Consider the following 23535-nt stretch of genomic DNA (forward strand, 5'->3'; position numbering starts at 1 on the left):
AGTTGTGCGTAGCAAGAATTACTTACCTTCTAGCCCAACTAGCCCAAACTAGAGTTCTTCTTCTTAGGGGACAACACGAAACCTAGCATTGAGAAACTATGACGTACTCAGATGGTTCTACCACAACCGATGTTGTAGATGAGAGCATCGATGACACCTGCTGATAGCCCGCATAAATATTTAGCACATTTGTAATGCAAGCAGGAATAATTACGACTGCCGTGTGTTCACTTGGAAAAAAACTACAAGGGCGAAAGTGCGCATTTTCGATTGACTTGAGAAAATAATGCGCATTTTCCACTGCTCGACGTGGATTATGGTTAGTGTGCTCAGCTGGTAGTCTGAAGGTTCGTGGTTTTGAACTAGGTTCTGGCGCGATTTTTTTTCTCGTACTTTTTTTATTGCATTTTACTCATTGCACACGTGTATCCAAGAGTTACCACGTAAATTCTAATCGTACGGCCATAACTCCCACATTTTCCAAAAATGCCCACCCCATATGACCCATATCCCATATGTTCCATATCCCATATGTTCCATATCCCATATGTCCTGTATATGTTCCATATCCCATATGTCCTATATGTCCCATAGCCCCCATATGGCCCGTGTCCAATAACTCCATATGCATATTGGGATTTTTTCAATAGGGAAGGGTAACCGCGTTTTCGAAGTTGTAAAAACTCGTATGAATAAAGTTACAGTGAGTGACACGCCTCTTAATAATTAAAGAACTAAACAGCAATTGTTAAAAAGTTAACTATTAAATATTAGTTGACCAGCCTGCTAGTTAGCAATTCTTAGCTGTATTCTCATGTACTACATCACATACAATGCCATGCCTAAAAAAGTACTCTTTTTTACTCAAAAAGCCTATATTTAAAAATTGTGTAAAGTCTTATATAAGACGCCCTATATAGCGGTTGGTAATATTCTGCGCATTTCGCTATCAATTGTTTTCTACTAATGCCATTTATAAGGCATAAAAAATTGACATTTTTCTTCGGGGCGAATGCGAACCGATTGTCCAATTGTCATCCTCCATGGTCAGCAAATCCTGTTCCCTTTACTTATTCTTTTTTTTCCTTTTAGCTTGCCAGACATCCCAGAGTACAGGTGGGAATAGAGCTTTTCTCAATACGGCGCCAACTATAGGCCCCGTTACAATAGCACGAGATTGCACTACCATGCAAGTCTGACTCGGAGCTCTTGACTCTAAAAACACGACCTTTGAGCGCAAGAAAGACACTTTCAAGGCAGTTAAAAGAAATATTGTCGAGTCGACCAGGAACCCATTCTAGTTTTAATCAACCGAAAGAATGAAGTCTCTTTTTCCGAAAGACCGCGTGTTCACTTGCATTACGTGTACGCCTCAAGTAATTCTTCTGAGATTATTTGTATATCACGCTGTGTCGCAAACGACTGCCCTTTCCTGCCCTTTGCTGCCCTTTCCAGCAAAGCCCCCGTACTCAAGGTAAATTGAAATCTCGCTCGCTGTCAATTTCTGCTAGTTTTTAGTCGAAAGCGGGGGAAAATTTCGCTGATGCATCAATAAAAAGACGTTGAGGGGCCATCCAATAAAAGCGTCCGCTGTCTTGAAGGTTTTTGCAGAGGAGCTGCTACGTTTCAATAACCGCTGAAGCACCGCTACGTAAGTAAAATAACGCATATATGACATAAAGAGTACGGAATCAAGGTAGAGCAAAGAAACCAACACATGATGCGCCCCAAAAATAAAAACAGGGAGGTTCACTACGGAGTAAAAAGAGAGGCAGGAAGAGTGATCCTATGTCTATGCGAAGACTGTCATCCAGCCACATTGCAGCCTGCGGCATTGGATGTTCCTCGCCCGTGTGCACTTTATAGGAAGACGTCCCTTTGCCGGAAGGCCCCACCGCTTCGCAGGCACTGCGCCTCCTTTGGGTCAATAGTTCATACAGCATGGGCGGCGGGTATTTGCTGGTGAGAAAAACGAGGCCACATTAGTGTTCGCTCCCCTTCAATAAGTAATCAGCCAAGAAATAAATGCGCAACCGAAGTAGTGCAGGGATTCGTTTATTTAATGTGCTGAGAGAGAGCGAACCACTGTGAGCAATCTCGCCGCGTGGCTTCTGGCGTCGCCAGCACCGAGAGTCGCGATCCTCGTGACTTCGGTTATACATCATTTCATGATCCTATATTTATGCCTCATGCCTCTCCTCCCTTACCAGTCACTTATGTGATATTTTTTTTTTCAAAATTCACCACCAAACCCCGGCCATGCCGGTAACGGCAACGTTTGCGGTTGGCACCCTACAGTAGGAACAAAATGCTTGGTCAAGAGAAATAGCTGTGGCAGAGCTCTGAAAAAAAAACGCTTTTGTTTATTCTACAAAATTCATTTCTGGACTTTTTTGGCCCCCAAAAGCTTGTACATCACCCCTCTGGTGTCGTTGAAGACGTGGCGAAACATCTTCTCGACTTTCAAATAAAATAAAGAGCAACTTTATTCTCTCTCTCTCTCTCTCTCTCTCACACACACACACACACACACACACACACACACACACACACACACACACACAAACACGCGCGCGCGCGCGCACGCTCACAGGCCGCAGCGGTGGCTCAGTGGTTACGATGCTCGGCTGCTGATCCGAAAGACGCGGGTTCGATCCCGGCCGCGGCGGTTGAAATTCTTTGGAGGAGAAATTCTAGAGGCCCGTGTACTGTGCGATATCAGTGCACGTTAAAGAACCCCAGGCGGTCGAAATTTCCGGAGCCCTCCACTACGACGTCTCTCATAGCCTTAGTCGCTTTGGGGCGTTAAACCCCATAAACCAACCATAAACCAACACACACGCACGCACGCACGCGCACACACACACACACACACACACACACACACACACACACACACACACACACACACACACACACGCGCGCGCGCGCGCGCGCGCGCACGCTCACAGGCCGCAGCGGTGGCTCAGTGGTTATGGTGCTCGGCTGCTGATCCGAAAGACGCGGGTTCGATCCCGGCCGCGGCGGTTGAAATTCTTTGGAGGAGAAATTCTAGAGGCCCGTGTACTGTGCGATATCAGTGCACGTTAAGCCTGGCCCGCATGGAGCGTTTTTTACCCGCGAAATCGCGTCGCGCGCCCAACGCCCGCGCCGGCGTCGACGAATTCACTCCCGCATGGTCAGCAGCCGAGCGGCGCGCGCTACGGGCGACGTTGACAAGATGGTTGCGCCCTGCTCGCCCACTTCGGAATAAAGACATGTCACCGCTGGATTCTTCGACGTGATAGCTCGCTCAGATGGTAGCGGTTCGCTTTTACTTCGCACAGCTCGCCCACGCGTAGAGGTATAAGCGATAACTAGCCTTTGTTTTTCAGATAATTTCGCGATTTTCAAGCTCTTAGGCCTAACTGTGTTTACCTCGCAAGAACGACACCTGGTGAAGCAGTTGTCTAGCTGTTATTCACTTGCTACATTTTCATCTATTAGCAGTTTTTCTACTTGGAACGAAAAAAGGCTCGCAATGCACCCATCGTAGTTATCAGCAATTACGGATAAAAAAATTCTTCAACACAGCGTTTATGTGCTTTGGCGTCTTGTCACTAGATGGCGCTACCGTTTACGCGTGCCCCTGATGGACGGCGCGGCCAGCTAAAAGCGACTCCTCCGAGAGACAACACGCTGCTCGGCCGTTTCGGCCGAGAAACCCGAAGCCCAAGCCTCGGTACTATAGTGAACTAGAACTCGGTACCCTCGGTGTGTCAAACGCCCGTGTTTCCGGATAATAACTATGCTTTCCGGGAAGCACGACGCAGTCTTGGTGGTCAAGCTACAGTGCCAGAGAGAGCTCGCAAGCGCGTCTCTCTCGACCGGCGTGGCTCCGCCCAGAGTCACGTGACGCCCGTTCCGGCTCTCATTGGCCCTCTGTCGCTGCCCTCTCCTGGCGTCGGCGCGGCGTCGACGTTTTTATCTGTTTCGACAGAACCCGACGATTTGGCAAAAACGTCCTCTCCGGCGGCAAAAAAACGCTCCCGTGCCGTCGACGCCGACGAATCGCCCGGAAAAACGCTCCATGCGGGCCACGCTTTAAAGAACCCCAGGCGGTCGAAATTTCCGGAGCCCTCCACTACGACGTCTCTCATAGCCTTAGTCGCTTTGGGGCGTTAAACCCCATAAACCAACCATAAACCAACACACACGCACGCACGCACGCACGCACGCACGCACGCACACACACACACACACACACACACACACACACACACACACACACACACACACACACACACACACACACACACACACACACACACACACACACACAAACACAAACACACACATCAGGCGACGCCGATGATGTGTTGGACGTGGTTAACCAGGTCCATAAAATTACGTGCCTCTTAAACTCAATAACCAGCAGATTTAGCAGTCCTTCGCCATGAAGCTGTCTTTAACTTATTGCACATTTCACGTCGGCAATGAGCAAGATGAAATGGTAAAGAAAAAGCTAACCAGTGGAAGTAGCCTTAGCATTCAGAGAATGACGTGGTCATTCCTTTCACACGATGTAAGGTTCTACTACTCCAAAGTTCAGTCCGCGAATATTCACTCAAGTTATATTTCTTTCAATCCTGATTAGGACCCTGTTATATTTTCTCGGTACGCCCTTCTTCTAGTATATTTGTGACATTAGTATTCATGATAATACTCTCGTCACCGGCGGCATTTAAAACCTCTTTTTTCCGCAGCGTTTATATCGCGTGTCTAGGTTTGCGCGAGTGCAGGAACCTGCAGCTGTACGAGGTCTGTTAGAAAAGTATCCGACCTTTGGCCGTTGAAAAAAAACTTGCATAACTGGAGCGTTGCAAACCTAGTCATCTTTAAAGTAGTCTACTTGGGACTCCACACACTTCTCCCAGCGGTGCTGCCATTGTGAGAAGTATTCCGAAAAGGCCCTTTTCAGAATGGAGTTTAGCTCAGCTGTCGTTGCAGCCTAATGTTCTTGCTTGTCTGAAATCACGCTCCTTTCAATGGCCTTTTGATTTTGGGAACCAGTCAGAAATCGCAGGGGCCATATCAGGACAGTAAGGAGTCTGTTGAACTACAGGAGTCTGGTTTTCCACCAAAAAATCTGATTCGAGTGCGAGGAATGTGCAGGAGCATTGGCGCGATGGGTGCGCCAATTTTTTGTTGACCTCAGCTCCGGGTTCTTGCGCCACACAGCATCACGTAGGCAACGGAGGACATCCCTGTAGTACTCTTTGGTGATTGTTTGACCCTGTGGAGTGCGTATTCGTGGTCTGCCACACAGAGGGTGTCAAAGAAAGCGGTCAGCATCACTTTCACATTGCTGCGCACTTGGCGGGCCTTCTTAAGTCTTGGTGACGTGGAATGCTTCCACTGTGATGACTGGGATCTGGTTTCCGGGTCGTACCTGTGCACCCAAGACTCGTCACCATTGATTATGATGTTATTGAAGTCGGGGTCACTGTTTGCGGAATCCAGCATGTCCTGTGAGACTTCAACACGAAGCTGCTTTTGCTCCACCGTGAGCAGCTTCGGCACGAATTTCGCCGCAACTCTCTCCATGGCCAAATCTTCGGTGATAATGGAATGTGCGGAGAAATTGCTCATGTCCACCTCTTCCTCAATTTCTCGGATAGTCACGCGACAGTCCCGCATCACCATAGCGTTCAGTTCGGCAATGACCTGGTCATTTTGGCATGTTGATGGCCGATTGGAGCGTGGCTCGTTCTCCACCGATGTACGGCCATATTTAAAACAATTGTAACACTGCTTAAACTGTGGGCTGCTCATAGCATCTTCACCGAAAGCCGTCTGAATATTTCGAATGGTTTCCACGCGGCTGTCGCCAAGTTTATGGCAAAATTTGTTGCAGTAGCGCTGCTCCTTTCACTCCGCCATTTTCCTTGCAATAAAAAACCGACGAGAGCACTGCACACTGCCTCACTCAAACGCTGCTTCCCAGCGACTGACGCTATCAGTAGGCGGGAAAAAATTCATGCATGCGCATGAAGGTTCAAGATCGCCTGATGCAAGCGCGCTTTTCTCATATCCATCAGGTGTTCGCAAAAAAAAAAATAAAGTCGGATACTTTTCTAACAAACCTCGTATTCATTTCATAGAGCGCGGTCGTAGTGAAAGAGGAACAGCCTGATGTGCTGGAGTCAAGTTCGACATCGTTAATTCTTTGTTCGATTAAAAAAAATGGACGCATATTTCGCCTCTTTTAGTCTCCACCTTCTGTGGCCGCACACGTCTTTTAAAAGCTTCGCTTCACAGAGCCAAGCTAACACTGCGCACTTGGCCCTTCCATTCTGGCACCTTTACCACATCGTCGTACCCAACGCTTGGAACGAATAAAAGATCTTAAAAGACCACCACCTTATCAAAGCAAAAATACTCATTTTCTCTGATCTGCATTCTTTAAACAATGAGTCAACGACCGAAGTTTGTATCCTTTCATTTTCGGATGGTGCGCAGGTCAATGACTCATGCCATCAGAGTGTGATTTTACGGGTTTTGTTTTTGTTTGAGAAAGGTGAGTGCTAAGCACCCAAAATTAGATATTCGATATCGCTGGAGCACGTTCATCTGCTTAAACGCTAACTCTAGAGCAGCATTATTGTTGTAATCATTGAGAAGTACTTGTAGCTCGGCCTGCCGCACATTGAAGGAAGTCTTCCTTTGTAATTACTGCCTTCATCACTGGCAAAGTTCAATCAACTGCAGCACGAAGGAGGTTCCCAATTACCCTGTGGGGATAAGGTGACTGCAGCTGGCAAAGGACAGGGTTAATTAGAGAGACATGGAAAAGTCTTTGCCCTGCAGTGGGCGTAGTCAGGCTTATGATGATGATGAGTCCGCACCCAGTGCACAGTCTGGAGGGCTAACTTAGATGAAAAATAATCATTCGCTGGACTGTCCGCATCCGGTACATAGACTAAAAAGCATGGTGTGTAAGAAGCACAAAATCTTTTCACACGACCCTCACAACAATCGAAAAACTTCGTAAATGAAATCTAATCGATATCTATGACTGGGAGTCGAAACTGCGGCTGCGCGAACATATCTCCTTTAAGGGCCGCTCAGCGAGGCCAGTAGGCTATCGCCGCATTTTGCTTCTTTATTCCACGGAAATAGTGCCGAAAAGAAAAATCTAAGCATGCTTACGCCAGAAAACACCACGCCATCATACCCCTGCATGACCCAACCTTCCAAAGCATAAAAAGTCTATGAGGCACACACACGCATGCAAATAGGGGAGCCAGCTAGGCGGCTCTTGCAGGGCAGCATATACTTCTCGCACCAAAGCGCATTATTCAGGAAACAAAGATTTCGACGACCGTCATGATTCAGGGTGGCGGCAGCCAACACGCCTCGTATTGAACTGCACCACACACTCGCGTTGTGCATTGGAGAGCGTCGTCTTCATCAACTTCCATCTGCTCCATCCCGCGGCACTGCCTGCTCACCGTCGTTTTCTACTTAGCAGAAATCCGTGCTTTCGCTCTGATTCGAATGCAGCCTCATTCACTGTAGTTTTTTGTAAAGCATGCGTGGTGGCGGAAAAATCACTGGACACACGAAGAACGTGCGCCCCGAGAACTACCCTCATTCTCTTTTTTTACGTTTCTGCTCAAATATCTTCAACTATCTTCTTTTTTCTCATCCACGACCATTTCTTGTTAACTATAAGTTACCGCTGTAATTTTACTCTAAGTTGGTCACTGCGCTCCTCTTAACCTTATTTCAAGCCTTTTCAGCACCATACATGAGTAGTGGCAGTATACCTGCGTTATGAACCTCTCTTTTCAGTCTTTTGGGTATCGAGTGAAATGACAGAGTTTTCCTTAACAACAGTTTGATAGGAATACCAACTGCGGGCTAAAAATGCCTGCTTTAAGTCGCGTTACGCTCACGTGTAGTCAGTGCGAGAAAAACGACGAAATTCGGCGAAGAAAAGCGGCGTTTCCGACAGATGCTTTCTTTATATACGAAACAGGATCATAACCAAGAAATTAAAGAACCGTGATGTTCTTTCAGCTACGTGATTCCAACGAGTGAACATAGTGCAGGCTTCAGGAGAACACCTTGAATTGGCCTACGAAGAGAGTAGATAGAAAGGGAAACAAAATTGCGTCTTTATATGATGAGCATTACATTGAAACAATGGCGCACTTATTTCACCAAAAGCTCGAGTGTAAGCCTAATAGGACGGCTTCATGCTGTTCCAACGAACAACCGTGCAACAACTCCGCAGGCAAGCATTGAAGCCGAGAAGGAAATGGAAAATTTAGTGAACAAGATCACTTCGAAACAGCGCTTCAAAATTACAACTAGCAGCGCTGACTCTTATTCACAGCTTCTGTTTTCTTTATAGAGAGGAAGCGTTTCGAGATTCTCTTTGCAGGACTTGTTAGAGGACGTCCAGAACTTTTTGTAGCTGACGAGCGAGAACTAAAGAATTGTGTGGAAAGGTGTAGCCGGCGCCATGATCGAGTGCCAACCTCTCCTTTTATGTCCATATCAGTATAAATAAAACGGCGGTAAAGGCGGAAAAGAAACAAATAGGGGACATCAGTGGAGAAAAGTGGGAGCTGGGAGTTTTAAGGCGAAAGCCTTTAATGCCTCATCGTTGGCGACAGAAGGTTGTCGATTGAAGGTTGTCGATTGAAGGTTGTCGATTAGGTTGTCGACTGAAGGTTGTCGACAGAAGGTTGTCGACAGAAGGTTGTCAGCCGAAGGTTGTCAGCAGAGGTGTCGCGCTTTTTCTGGTAAGACCAGAAAAATAAACTTTGTGAACGATGGGATTCGAACCACGATCCTTCCATTCCGCAGGCGAGTGGGCTAATGGCTACGCTAGTTCTTGCCAACGCATGTGCTGTTCTCTTTGTCTAGGACGCTGGAGAGTGTTTTCAGAAAGGCCCTGAATCAGACGGATGCCTCCCAAAAGCTCTGCGTGTCTCCAGCATTTAAGAGTGACAAGCAATTGTGCACTTAATTAAGATCTTAACCACGCATCAGTGACACAAGCCGCAACACCGCGCTAAAGGCTTTCTCCTCACAGCACTTTAGGTCAACAAAGGGCCCCCTCTGAATTTTTTTTTACCGCAAAGAACAAGTGTTTTTGCGGAGCTTAGGCCTGTATTTCTCTGCTAAGCTTAACTCTGCTATCCTGTGTGCTATAAGATAGCGCACAAGCCCGGCGCGGCAGCTGGTCATGCAGATTCCTTATCTACACTGTCATTGCCAGAGATAGCAAAGAGGACTGAAGAATGTTTTTTTTTACACTCATCGAGCTCTTTTTGACAACAAAACATGATGGGCACGATAAAACCCGCAAGAAACTGCTAACTATAGTTGGCAACATGAAGTAGCACGCCTCTCCAAAGTCGGTTTCTCCGAATTTGCAACCCTTCTGGGTTCGACGCTTTTAGATTTCTGCGGAAGGCGGCTGCATTGATTGGACGAACAGAGTAATCCTCCTGAAGAGTTTGCAAAGATATGTGCTGAATTTGTTGCATAGACGGCAACTTGGCATCAACGAAATTAAATCGGTCGCAAGGTTAATGGTATTGTGGCCAGGTACTGATGAAGTGCTGGAGCAAACAGTGCGAAAAAAAAAAATGAAAGAGCAGAATTTTGACGAGGCGCCAAAAAGTGCTGATTTCAGTTCCCGACGGAAGCTGCCATTTCACGAGCTTCTAATCACCTTAAACAGCCGCAGGAGACTCAGCGCATGGAGCCGTAGTAATGCGGCCCGGAGAGACTCATTAGCATCCTTCACACGCCTGCCCCAGCAGAACACATTTCGATGCCCGAAGTCTGGCCACTAAGCGGCTGGCGGTCGGCTGATCAGTTAGCATAAAGAAGGAAAAACCCACGAAGGTGCTTCATGTCGTCTAAAAAGCGCAACACCATTACTGCTGATGAAACAGGTTTTGTCGAGCGCGAAATAGAGGGCACAGCAAGCGCCGACATTGACGTAATCTTTTTATACCTCGAATATGAAGGATCTTCGCCAAAAAATGTTCTGCTGTGCTCTCACACTCGCCGTTTTCTGCAACCTTTTTACTCTCGATTCTTTCATGGATTCGACACAATGGTTTGTACGTGGACAGGAGCGCGATTTGCTTCTATAGAAAAATCATATACGAGGTCTGTTAGAAAAGTATCCGACCTTTGGCCGCAGAAAAAAAACTTGCATAACTGGAGCATTGCAAACGTAGTCACCTTCAAAGTAGTCTACTTGGGACTCCACACATTTCTCCCAACGGTGCTGCCATTGTGGGAAGTATTCCGAAAAGGCCCTTTTCAGAATGGAGTTTAGCTCAGCTGTCGTTGCAGCCATAATGTTCTTCCTTGTCTGAAATCACGCTCCTTTCAATGGGCTTTTGATTTTGGGAACCAGTCAGAAATCGCAGGGGCCATATCAGGACAGTAAGGAGTCTGTTGAACTACAGGAGTCTGGTTTTTCACCAAAAAATCTGAATTGAGTGCGAGGAATGTGCAGGAGCATTGTCGCGATGGGTGCGCCAATTTCCTGTTGGCCTCAGCTCCGGGTTCTTGCGCCACACAGCATCACGTAGGCAACGGAGGACATCCCTGTAGTACTCTTTGGTGATTGTTTGACCCTGTGGAGTGCGTACTCGTGGTCTGCCACACAGAGGGTGTCAAAGAAAGCGGTCAGCATCACTTTCACATTGCTGCGCACTTGGCGGGCCTTCTTAAAGGTGCACTGAAGAGGAATCTGAACTTGTCTTTTTGCCGCGGGAACTCGATCTACACGTTCCTAGCATTCTTAGAAACTGCGACTTATTGCCCTGTATGGCCGATTTCCCAAATTAAATCGAATTAACGGCCGGCTCCCGCCCTTTTTTTTTGAATTCTGCCTCGTACGGTGGGCGGAGTCGACCAACGCGTGGAGTGCCTTTCACCCAGTCCCGTGGCGGCTTGCCGCTAGGCCATCGGCGGAGTAATACGTAGTAGTCCGTAGTAGCAAATAGTCCGCGCGTATTTTTATTTCTGCGGGCTTATTTTGCGGCTATATTATCTGCGAATGAAACTATTTATTCACGGAAACCTAAAAAACAAAATAAAGCCAAAGGAAAGCCTCCACGGAGCTGGCTGAAAGGAACTTCACGCGTTGGTCGACTCCGCCCATCGTACGAGGCAGAATTAAAAAAAAAAGGGCGTGAGCCGGACGTTAATTCGATGTAATTAGGGAAATCGGCCATACAGGGCAATAAGTTGCAGTTTCTAAGAATGCTAGGAACGTGTAGATCGAGTTCCCGCGGCAAAAAGACAAGTTCAGAATCCTCTTCAGTGCACCTTTAAGTCTTGGTGACGTGGAATGCTTCCACTGTGACGACTGGGATCTGGTTTCCGGGTCGTACCTGTACACCCAAGACTCGTCACCAGTGATTATGATGTTGATGAAGTCGGGGTCACTGTTTGCGGAATCCAGCATGTCCTGTGAGACTTCAACACGAAGCTGCTTTTGCTCCACCGTGAGCAGCTTCGGCACGAATTTCGCCGCAACTCTCTCCATGGCCAAATCTTCGGTGATAATGGAATGTGCGGAGAAATTGCTCATGTCCACCTCTTCATCAATTTCTCGGATAGTCACGCGACGGTCTCGCATCACCATAGCGTTCAGTTCGGCAATGACCTGGTCATTTTGGCATGTTGATGGCCGATTGGAGCGTGGCTCGTTCTCCACCGATGTGCGGCCATCTTTAAATCAATTGTACCACTGCTTAATCTGTGTGCTGCTCATAGCATCGTCACCGAAAGCCGTCTGAATATTTCGAATGGTTTGCACTTGGCTGTCGCCCAGTTTATGGCAAAATTTGATGCAGTAGCGCCGCTCCTTTTACTCCGCCATTTTCCTTGCAATAAAAAACCGACGAGAGCACTGCGCACTGCCTCACTCAAATGCTGCGTCCCAGCGACTGACGCTATCGGCAGGCAGGAAAAAATTCGTGCATGCGCATGAGGGTTCAAGGTCGCCTGATGCAAGCGCGCTTGTTTCATATCCATCAGGTGTTCGCAAAAAAAAATAAAGTCGGATACTTTTCTAACAGACCTCGTATATTGAAATCCACACCTGAGCATATAACTCATTAAGATTTCGCCATCCTCCCTGATTATGCACAAATCTGCTGCACTATTTAGTGGGGTCCTTGTCCTCTTCTTGATTAGCTGAACCTAATTTCTAGTTTGCAGATTTAACTAGCATAAGTAACGAAAGAAAGCTTTAAATTTCCAAGATTTATCTCAACACCGCAGTAGCCCTTCTTTACCCCTCTAATCTTTTGTCGGACATCTCATCACTACAGGGCCACCAAAACACATCAGTTATGGGCTTCCTAATGTCAAACGAAGAGTCCTTTCTGTCGCGTAAATCTCGATCAGTGCACAAGGAATCGCTGGATTCTTCGTGTCAATGTTTACAGCGAAATTCACTTTCACAAATTCACAAGAGCGTTTTTTTTTTTGGCATAGCATTTTCAGTGGTGTAATACATGAGAGTGCAGATAAGAGGTGCTAAATAACTGGTTGATTAATTATTACTGAGTACACAACTTTTTAACTACAACTGTTAGGCTGCTTAATTATTTCGAGACGTCTATTATCAGTTTTTAGAATTTTGAAAACGCTGTTACCCTCGGTGCTGTGGCCGAACAAATTTTAGCTACTGCCCTAAAAGATACGTACGCTTTCAGCCGCTCCTAGCAAAGAAATCTCTCCAGTGCACGTAACTGATCAAAGTAACCAACATTTGTTCACCCACACCACCGAGGGTAACTGCGTTCTGGAAGTTATAAATGTGGACATTACTTACGGTGGGCAGCAAGCCTCTACCCAGTTAAGGAGCCTAACAATAATACTTCAAAAGTTAACTGTTCCATTTTAGTTAACCAGCCTGGCAGTTAGCACGTCTTGGCTGTACATTCGTGCCTTGTTAATATATAGGGGCAGTCAACGAAGTGGGAATACAGACGCAGCCTTGGGTGTATGAAGTGCGTTATTCTGGACACTATATTTTTAAATATTAAATGCGGCTCAGTTTGAAGCCACTACTAGCGCATCACACGGGCGGTGGCTTCTCATGGAGAGATGTAAAATGTACCACGAATCTTCGCATCCCATTAAAGGCTAGCACATAGTTGCTGGTAGCTGTAAAATTAAGCTTCACAGTCTTCAGATAAATTAATGAAATACAGGAAACACTAAGAAACGTGAGCTGGGCACTCTGACGCCTTGAAACGTAAGGCCTTAAAAAGAAAGGGCCGACAATACGGCGCTCGCACCTTTGCACTGCCTTTCGCTGGTATCCTGCTTTCGGAATACAAGAAAGGAAACACGTGGTTGGATCAGTCGATGTTTGGTTCTCATTGCTGTCCTTATTAAAGGGACATAATTACATGGGCCCCAACGGGTTTTGTGTGTTTTCGTACTGTACGTTGTAGGGACAGTGAGTTTGCGTATTAACGAGACGTGCATGCATTGAAAACGATTGGTCCCACAGAATTTGATTCGACCTTAATAACAGGGGTACGGATTAACGAGGCATGACTTTGCTCTGATGTCCTACATCGCTGACTGCTAACCTTTTGTAACTCAAAAAGACTGTTTTTAATAATGTCAGAAAGTCTTGGGTAAAACACCCTCCATACTTTGTGGAAAACCTATTCCCCCCGTCGTTCTCGACGCGGCCGGCCATTTTCGTCATCGTGCGTCTGGAGAGCACCGGCTGGGCGAGGAGAAAATGTCCGACAAGGGGAAAGCGGAAGCAGAGACTGGAGCGCAACCTCGAAGTTTACGCGGAACTCCTCGGAGCCGGTGAGAGCCTCCGGGATCCGGCAAGCGTCACGAGCGGTCGACAGCCGCACGCTCTCGTCACCTTCCGCGGCAGGCGCGCGGAGGTCCGTCGTGCCTTGCCGCTGGACTTCTGGTTCCGGGCAGCGAAGCGAGCGCAGCAAATGCGAACTCTCGCCACTCCCCCAGCAAATTCTCGGGATGGCTTTGCCCCAAGAATCTGGCGTGCACAGGAAAACCCGGCCGCCACTGTCGGCGCATGCAAACATTCGCCGCCGTTACCTCCCAAGTCGCACCCCTGCCCCAGCCGGTAAATCAGAAGCCCTTCTTACGTTGGCCTTCTAATCCCGAGGAATGCCTCTTTCATGTTTTCTAGCTAGCTGGCCCGCTCTGTATATTAATTGCAACTGTAATAAATAGAACATGAGTGTTCACTCTTGGTCGTCCCTCCCTTTATTCCCCTGAGCCCACACCCCTCCGTGGTTAGCGTGCGGGAATGCTGCATCCGCGGAGTGGAAGTGTGGGGCGGAAGACTGGTCCCCCCCCTATTTCCACAACTTACAGAGTTTAGAATGTTGTAAATGCTTAGAAACATTTTTGCAAGCCCTTTGTTATGGCACGTATCTGAAAGCCCAGCTACACCAGGATATTCCGAAAAGAGTGTTTTTGAAACATTTAGTTAAGGCTATCCTTATGGCCAAATTCTGGATCCAAACACCAAAAATACACAAACGTCTGTGATACACTGGGCAGATTTACTTGAAGGGTCACTGAGGCAATAGAGAGAAAAAAGAACATTCTTATCCATGAAGATTTCTTTCTAACTTTTCGTGCCTTTGGTTTGGTTTGGTTTGGTTCGGTGGTTGTTTGTTTGTTTCAAAATGAAAGGGCAAGCCAAAGCAAAAGGCGGTACGCCTCACTGGGCCTTGCCTCCCTGACACAGGCGGCAGAACGCACTTTTAGCGCCTATATAAGAGAAACAATGGCACCAAATAATATTACAACAATATGACTCAAACAAGCACGAATTTAAAAGAATAAAGCCAGTAGTCACCGAAACCAAGAAGCATAGGCGAATGTTTTGATTTTATTTAAATATTTTCACCGTTTATCGATCAGAAATTAATAGTGCAAATAATTTATCTCTGATATATTACTCATTAGAAACTATAAGAAAAAACAACCACATGCCGCCGATGGGATCCGAACCCATGCTACCGAATTTCGCGTCCGGTGCTCTACCAGCCCTGCTACGGTGGTGGCTATCCCCGTCTTACATTTCCAGGGTATTTATGTAGCGTGAAACGGAACCATGAGAGTGTTCGCCACCAACATTTTCTTTTGTTGGCAAAACTGCTACGGAAAGAGAATCGAAACCAGGCATCCCAATGTAAGGCAACTTCCTCAACATCCGCTATCGAGCGTATTCCTAATATGAGACGAACGTCATATCGGAGACTCCTTTCTTATTTACTTTTCTTTATTTTTGGCCCTTCATGCCCGTAAAAGCAAATCTCTTTATTGCTCCTGACTCAAGGCCCACCGGCTGAGTGAAGCAGGCAGCTTGCATATTCTTGTTAAAAGCCCACCGCACACAGGATCTATGTTTTGTACGTGAGAGGGTATATGCTCTACGTACGCGTTCGTTAGTTTCGTTCACAAAGAAGGAACTCCGGTAAAACTTAATAACTGGTTTAATTGGCCGCGCGGTAAAACAAGAAAACTTTACAGAGAGATTGGAAGCACGGCCTTTCCGTTCAGCGTCTCACAAAACCATTGTCTTTCGATGCCGGGCCGAGTTTTCCTTTCTCCCTCTTCTGCCGCCGCTCCCGCCCGCGCGCTTAACCACCGGGCATCGCCTCTCTCGCCGCCTGATCCGGCTACTGATTGTAATCTGGCTATTACTTTTCGGGAGATCTCTCTCCTGTATCAAAACGCTCACGGCCGATACCCACCCACCTGTAAAGGCCTCAAGAAGGCAGAGGAGTGTTGGCTTCTTCGCCTCTACACCAACACGGTACTGTGCCCGGCAGTGCTCAAACATTTCAATTCGGCCTTTTCGGGCGAGTGTTCACCGTGTGGGGAAGTGTTTGCGGACACGTATCACATGGTGTGGCCATGCCCTGCGAATCCTGCTTTCCCACCCCACCCCTCCCGAGAGGACTGGGAGGCTGCCCTGCTCGGCTGCTCAACTCACCAGGACCAACGAGCCCTGGTGACAAGAGCCCGGGCCGCCGCGGAGGCCACAGGGGTCCCGGACTAGGGATCCCTCCTAGTGATTGTGAGGGCCGGGCCCTTCAGGCACGGTCCAAGCAATACCTCTAGTACATAGTATAAATAAATGTTTTACACCACCACCACCACCACCACCCGCCTCTCCGACCTTGGACAGTCAAAGAGTTCCCGGAAAACGGCGACAGGCAAGCGCGCTGCCCGACCTCAAAGCCTGTCGCCCGGTTCAGGGACGGTCGCGGGGGGACGGCCGCGGGATCCCCTTTCGGGCGCCTGCCGCCTGGTCGGCTCGCGCACAGGCACTCACACACGCACACACAGGCGCGCAGGCACATGTACAAGGGTCCTTGACCGAGGAAATCGCGTGTCGAATGGCGCCGCATTTTGTCCCCCTTTTCGTCTTCGACAATCTGTGCTTTACCGATGAGCCCGGAAAGAAGCGATGACAGTAAACACAGCTACAAAAGGGCACGCACCGCATAATGCGACGGAGAATAAGCAATGAGCTTAGCCCTGACAGCTCCTCATCGTACTTATTACTGGGGGCAGCGGGATGACGAACAGGAACACCTTGGGCTATAAATCAGAGCCCCTTGCTTCTGAAGGAATGTAGGCCTAATGGCTTGGCCCCGTGCTATAGATTACACATCACTTTCGGTGCTCTCGATAACTTATCACTCGCCGCGCCATCCGTCATCTCAAAGCGCGGCCTTCGAAGCTCTTCGGCGTCCATTACGAAACGAAGAAGAAGCGAGCACAGTGAAGGTAGCCATCTGTCCTGAGAACTTGTTTCGCTCTTTCCTTGTTTTCTCCTTTCGCTAAGCGACGTGGCCTCTTAGCCGAGATTGCGGGGTTTGATCTGTAAGGTGCAACCGTGCCGATCATGCAGCTGTCAGAAAGGACGGTTTCAGTATGTGTTACGACGTACCGTAATTGAGGAATAATCGAAGCGAAACATAAAAAATAAAACTGTTTGGAGATCTGCCTTGGACCTTGTGATTGGGTTAGCATTTTCTCTTCCTGCTGATTCTCATGTAGCTACGCCTTACTGGGAACGTTTGCCCATATATGCGGAATAGGTCATCCTCTACATTCATGTAACGCTGCGAGTCTTCATACCGCTCCTAGCGCAATGGTGCAGCGTTTAAACGATGGGCCACTACCCCGGCAGGTGGATGTGTCAAACGCATTGACCGGTGGGGCATTTGAAACCCAGGTTGCTCTTACCAAGCAACTCCTTGCGACCAATCATTAATTTACCTGTCACCTGGCATGACTGGCAATTTGCGATGACGCTACGTGCCGAGCCTCACGCGTCGCGGCAGTCCACATTTTCGCCTGCAGGAACCCTTATAATGCTAACGCATCATAAGTGTTTCTTTAACGTTTGCTTATCATTCCTGCCGATCAGAACATAAGCATGAGAATTGGTATCACAATGTAACACCCCTGAGCGGTCTGAGCATCCGCCTCGCATGCAAGAGGTGCGAGGTTCGATCCCCAGTGCCGCCGGGAACCCACCGTTGACAAAATGGGCACAAACTTTCCCCTGGTCTGCTGTTCGTGATATTTAGGATGAAATGTTTGGGAAACGGGTTTATGACCCCACCTTGAGTAGAAGAAAAATACCTTGTGCCATGGAGCTCTTCGGCCACAGATATACCCTTGCGCAATAAAAATCTACCATCATCATGTATGCTCGAAAATTCCTCTTATATGTAGCCTTTAAAAAGAAATCAATTTAGTAGGAACATTTCAACGCCTTCCCGGGGCATTAGAGCAAAAATATTTTTATCGCATTTAGTTCAAAAAGAAAACAGAGCCAGGGACCAAAATAATGGCATCAGAATTTCACTAGCCAGAAAGCGACGCGTCAAACGAAGACACCGAAATTTCAGACAGAGACGGTTGCCTTCAACAGGTACCCAATCCTCTTTGTACATAAATATCGATCGGCGGTTATAACTACGTCGAATTTTTTTTTCGAACATACTTAAAAAAGTAATATGTAATGAAAGTAAATATAATTCTTCAGCATTACAGGCAAAAGAAAGATAGATGGTTTTGAAATGTACAGACTCATTGACGCAGCCAGAGAAAGGACAGTAGCATTCATTAAAATATGCGTAATTAAAACTGTAAGCTATAAAAGACACCTCTCAGGCATCCCACCTGCCGCTTTCTGCACCGGAGCAGCCTCTGACACAAGTTTATTTGATCCGCTTCGGGATATTTCTACATGGCATGTCTAGCATCGCTATACGTGTTTGGTCGTTTCTCTCAGGCAATAAAATTTTCGAGACACCCGAGCGCTCTCGCTTGCCCTAAAAGATATGTATATTTGTGACTATTGCATATCACGCAGACACCATTTTTATCTACCTTTGTTGGGATCAACAAGTTTGCAAATCGCTATGTTTGCGACTGTGGCAGCTCCGGTCTCCGCCGTAGCAAATACACTAAGCCTTGCTTTGCACGACTTACAGATCAAATGCATCCCCAATAATTTGGGACATCAGCAGTTTGCGTCAGCTTTCGGTAGGTTGCTCAGGGCGGCATTTCATTTCAATGAGTTGCATTTGTTAAAATTTGTTTTCTTCGAAACACGTAGCTGCACTCGCTGGGTGCCAACAAAATGTCAGAATCCAAATCCTTCTACGTGAATCTAATAGCAATACAATTTCAAAGTGTAACGCTAAAATAGAGCGGTGCATGTTTATGAGAAATTGCGCGAAAACCACACTGCGCGCCTCGAAAACACAACGGGAGCCGTTTATGCAAGAACAGTAATATTTAGTGTTGGTCTTCAATTTAAACAGAGTCTCTGAAGCAACTGAGAGATTGAGCATCCTACGCAACCTAGATGACCCAGGTAAAAAACCAAGATCGGGGCTATTTTTTAGCTCCTTGTGAAGGAAATCGCATTGCCCTGGTTATTACGAGAAGAAAGCACATGAACGAACAGTTAGTGAGACAAAGCGCCTAATCACTACTGGTTTCATTGCTCGGAAAAGAGAGGGTTTGCATATAAAATTGCAGATGCAGTAGAGAAATATAAGGTTACGAACGAAACAAAAAAAAATCTGCAAGAAAAGGATCAAAAGTGCACCCTTCGCCTGTGATCGGCATGATAGCCCCGGTCATTGTAATTCACTATCCAAATGATCAGCGGATTTAGTGTGTACACAGTTTTCCTTCCGGCAGGTTGTGTCACCATATTAACAAAGAAGAAAGCTGCAAAAAGGTGTTTGGGTGTATTTGCCGACAATAAGAGCTAGAAACATTGCAAGTCTAAAAACGTTCGACGTAAAAGGAAGGTGGGTGTTAGAAACAGGTTTAGTTCATCTGTTAGCATAACGCTATAGGGTTCTCAGAAAAGTAAGATGCGAAGAAAAAAAAGGCAACAAAAAGTTTGGCTGCTACTAGTCGACGTTTTTCCGTTACTAATTCCATGCAGAAACTTTTTTTTTCGTTTTCAAAGTAACTGTTTTGCTGCATTCCTGCAATATTAGCGGCGGCAGCTTTCCTTCCCGCCGCCAGGTGGCTCTAGCGGACAATGTCTCGGAGTCCTTCTAATGTGCGCGCTCTACTGTACGCTGACTCATTGTTACCATCAGATGCTCGTTTCCTTTCTTACGTATGCATTCTTGAGCTGTTACAGAAATGCATCAAAAGAATCGGTCGAAGCAGAACTCTTTCACAGCTAGATTGGAAGATTAAAGGAATCAAGAAGGGCGACTTTGGGCTTCAAATCACTCGTGGTCCGAGGCGCAAAAATAGAAAGAAAAGAACTTCAAGCTTAGTTTTGATTGTATTCATCCAGAATGTTTCTATATTCGCATACAGAGACGAAATGCCTTCTCAGCGTTAACAACAACGTCTTCGCTTCGCATAGAAGGGACAGGGAGTTTCGGCTCGGTAATTTCTTTCGTTCAGCAGTCGCATTCGAGGGGAGATTTCGCTTTACATACATGCATCGCCATTTGCGTCCAACGACTGCATGAGGCTGTAAAAAAGGCACGGGATGTTCCTATCAGAACTTCCAGCGCTGTTTTTCCTAATCACCTGAAGAGCGCCAACTCCCAACAGAAATCGTCGTACGTTAGAGCTCAAAACGCATCACGAGGCCAGCCTGACGGGTTGAAAGGTAAGAGTTACGAAGCATGTGGCTTCCATTTCGACTTTTTCTAGCGATGGCTCTTAGTGTAATGACCGTCCAGCTTTTCTCTTTCCCGCAATTTCGGCGTACGCAAAAGACCTTCCGACGCGACTTTGAACGATGCAGCTCACAGTGTACCTAAGTACGGGCATGGAAAGCAACCTACACACGAAACTATACTTTAATTTTTTTTTCTATAGACGAAGTATGAAACTTCTGCGTAGCGCTTAATGGCGCAATTCTCGCAGTGCCCAATCGCTCTCCTTTAATGCTTGAAGATTTAGATATCCTTGCTTGTGTACACAAATCATTTCGGAAGCGCAGAGAGGTAGCACTGAAACATCTTAAAACCAGCCAAAAGACGCCACACAACTGGCAGAAAAGAGCACCAGCCTTGTCTCGTGTTCTTCTTTTCTCCTAGCTGCGTTTCGTCTTTTTGCTGGTTTTAGGATGATTCAGTACAAACACACCCAGTCCTCAGCGCCATGTAGCGCAGAAAATTTCATCTCTTCGATATACAATAAATGTAATGGGTATCATCGCATGGCCGTCTATACTTCAGACTTCAACAAAAGTTTCGGCAGTTTCGATCTCATCAATACCGAAAGAGCATTAACGTAAAAATCATTTGTTCGAAAGAAAAGTGCTCTCAATATTTTAGTTTCTACTGTTCAAAAAATTTAGTTTAGACCATTAGTTCGATATTAGCATTACTTAATGAAGACGACGATATTGAATGCACAGCGCGAGAATGTGTACGTTAATTCGATAGTAGCATTAGTTGAAGACGACGATGTGCAATACGCAGCGCTGATTGTCTTGCAGTTCGACACGAGAAGTGATCGGCTGCGACGATAGAATAGTATGGAAGAAAAAAAAAATACCATAGTGCCCTCGTGCAGCTGCCAGTGAAGCTGTTCTGATCGCACCGCCGCTGGTACAAATCACAGTCGCAGCAATATTCCTTTTATTTATTTATGGTTTGGCCAAGGTGATCCTCAATGTCAGGATTCACACAAACTCGGTGAGAAGAATTGACCTCGTGAAGTAGTTCTTTCACGCTGTAAATAAACTGCTATTCCTAAGTAGATAGACAGTGGATGATCTTTCTTTTCATCAGCTCTCAGGTGGATGCCATTTCGTGACCATCTTTAGCGGCTTCCATTGCATGTCTGTTACTTAACATGAGGCTAGTGAGCCATTTATGTAGTAGGTTCTATTCTTTAAGCGCAAGCAACCCAGAAAGAAAGGGAAAATAAGAAAGAGCAGATGTGCTCATTTAATTTCTTCTATGCCTAATGGGGTGAATTTACATTAGGAGCACGCTTTCTGTCGGTACCTCTCCGGCCCTTTGGCTGCTGGACCCGTCGCCGCCGTCGTGTTCTTCTCTTCATAGTTATGGGCAATGAATAATAAGATATGCAAAACGTAAAAATACCGCCTACTAGCTAATAATATACAATCATGCCACACATACAGATCGGTGCTCTTCCTCGGATAAGCCAGTTCTCGTTCACTGACATGGAGTGGCATAAAGTAATACTAAACGTGTGGTATACGACAAACGTTGCCGGCTGGGCGCCGCTACTGGTACTTATGGTGCATCAGTTACGGTCTTAGCGAGCAGACTGAAGGTATGTAACGGATTTCACGCTGATTTTTGGTTTTTAATTATCAACAGGAATGCTGATAAATTTTTTTGGCGCAAGGGCATCTGCGGCCAAAGAGCGCCACGGCACATGGTTTTTTTCTTCTACTCAAGGTGTGGTCAAAGACCCATTTTCTTGAGCATTTCACTCTAACTAAGCCGAGAACCAGGCAGGGGAATGCTTGTTCTCATTATATCACCGGTGGGTACCCGGCAGCACTGGGGATCGAACCTGGACCTCCCTCAAGCGAGGCGGATGCTCAAACGACTAGGCCACTGCTGCGCTCCTATTATCAAGAGCCCTCTAACAAAATGCGCCCATCCAGTATAAATATACTGCGTTCATGCATGGCAAAAGAATTAAAATATATTTCTAATGACTTTCCTAAAGAACGCGCGGATAGAATAATATTACATTCCCCAATTACTGCTCGCGAAAAGAGATGGCATTACATCGCAGTTGCCTCCGAAAAAGTAATGCAATTATTCTTAAAATTAAAATTAAAGTGGGCCGAGTAAAGGAGACCAACCTATATGCAAGCACACAACCTTTGGTCTTCTGCCAAATTCCGCCCCAGTTAAATATCCCCCTATCATTCGTCTAGCGCGAGCAGTTACAAAAATATGGCAACGTCAACAGAACAAATAAAACAGAAGCACAGACTAACACTCAGGCCTACTATCGAAACACAACGCCTTGCTGCCGCGAGCTGCCTCTACCGTTACAAGTAGCGAAAGCAGGCCTGAATAGTCCTAAAAATCCGCCTTACCAGCATGCGCTCGGTAATGTTCGCGCCATGCGTATTTCCACCGCTTGCACATCGCTCCGCGTGCTGAAGAGTGTAACCAGCGCACGTGCGCCGTTGTCCGACGTAACACACTTCTGACTAGTTTTGAACTGCGACTGCGCTGCCTGTCCCCTCGGCGTTCCAAGCACAGCCTTGCATCTTTCTGCTTGAAGGATGCTCGTTGCATGTGCTCACTGTTGTGCTTTTTACCAGTACAACCTTTTACTAGAACTACTTGTTCCTGAACTTGGCAAGATTGCGTAGCACCCCCTTTACGGACACGGATGCTGCTTTCTCCCTTTTTTTTCCGCAACGACAACGTTGCGACAGGGGCCTAACCATTCTGAGTACACCGCACGCTGAACCTCCTGGCCAGAACGTCACCACAAAATTAGCGGCAGCGAGAAACATAGCCTCGTCCTCGGCGAAGCCACGTGTTTGCCTCTCCGCTTCAGACACATCCCCCCTTCTCCTCTGCGACTGCGAGTACGGGAGAAAAGACGCGGCGAGCGGGTAGGGAAGGACCAAATGTGGTACTCTGCTAACACCCCCTGTCGAGTTAGGTGACCTAGGGGGACGCCACTGGCGGCCGGCAGTAAAGCGGACATTCCGCGAACCTGCTGCTCGAAGGATCTGGACTCGAGCGGGCGTCCCTGCTGCGCGTCATTGCTGACAGAGTTAGGGGGCAGAGACCGGCCTGCGAGGCGACTGCCGTGACCACCGGAGAGTAAAGCTGTGTTAGCAGTGTGTGTGACAAGACTCGAGAAAAGAGGCAGGCTGTCTTCTCGGTCTGCGACTGCCACGTCTCAATTCTAACGAGATGTAAGTACCTTAGACGGAGACCTTTCTGTTTCAGTCTAGTT

Source organism: Amblyomma mixtum, chromosome 6, assembly GCF_055824585.1.
Source record: "Amblyomma mixtum isolate Tamu chromosome 6, ASM5582458v1, whole genome shotgun sequence".
In the NCBI taxonomy this organism is placed as follows: domain Eukaryota; kingdom Metazoa; phylum Arthropoda; class Arachnida; order Ixodida; family Ixodidae; genus Amblyomma; species Amblyomma mixtum.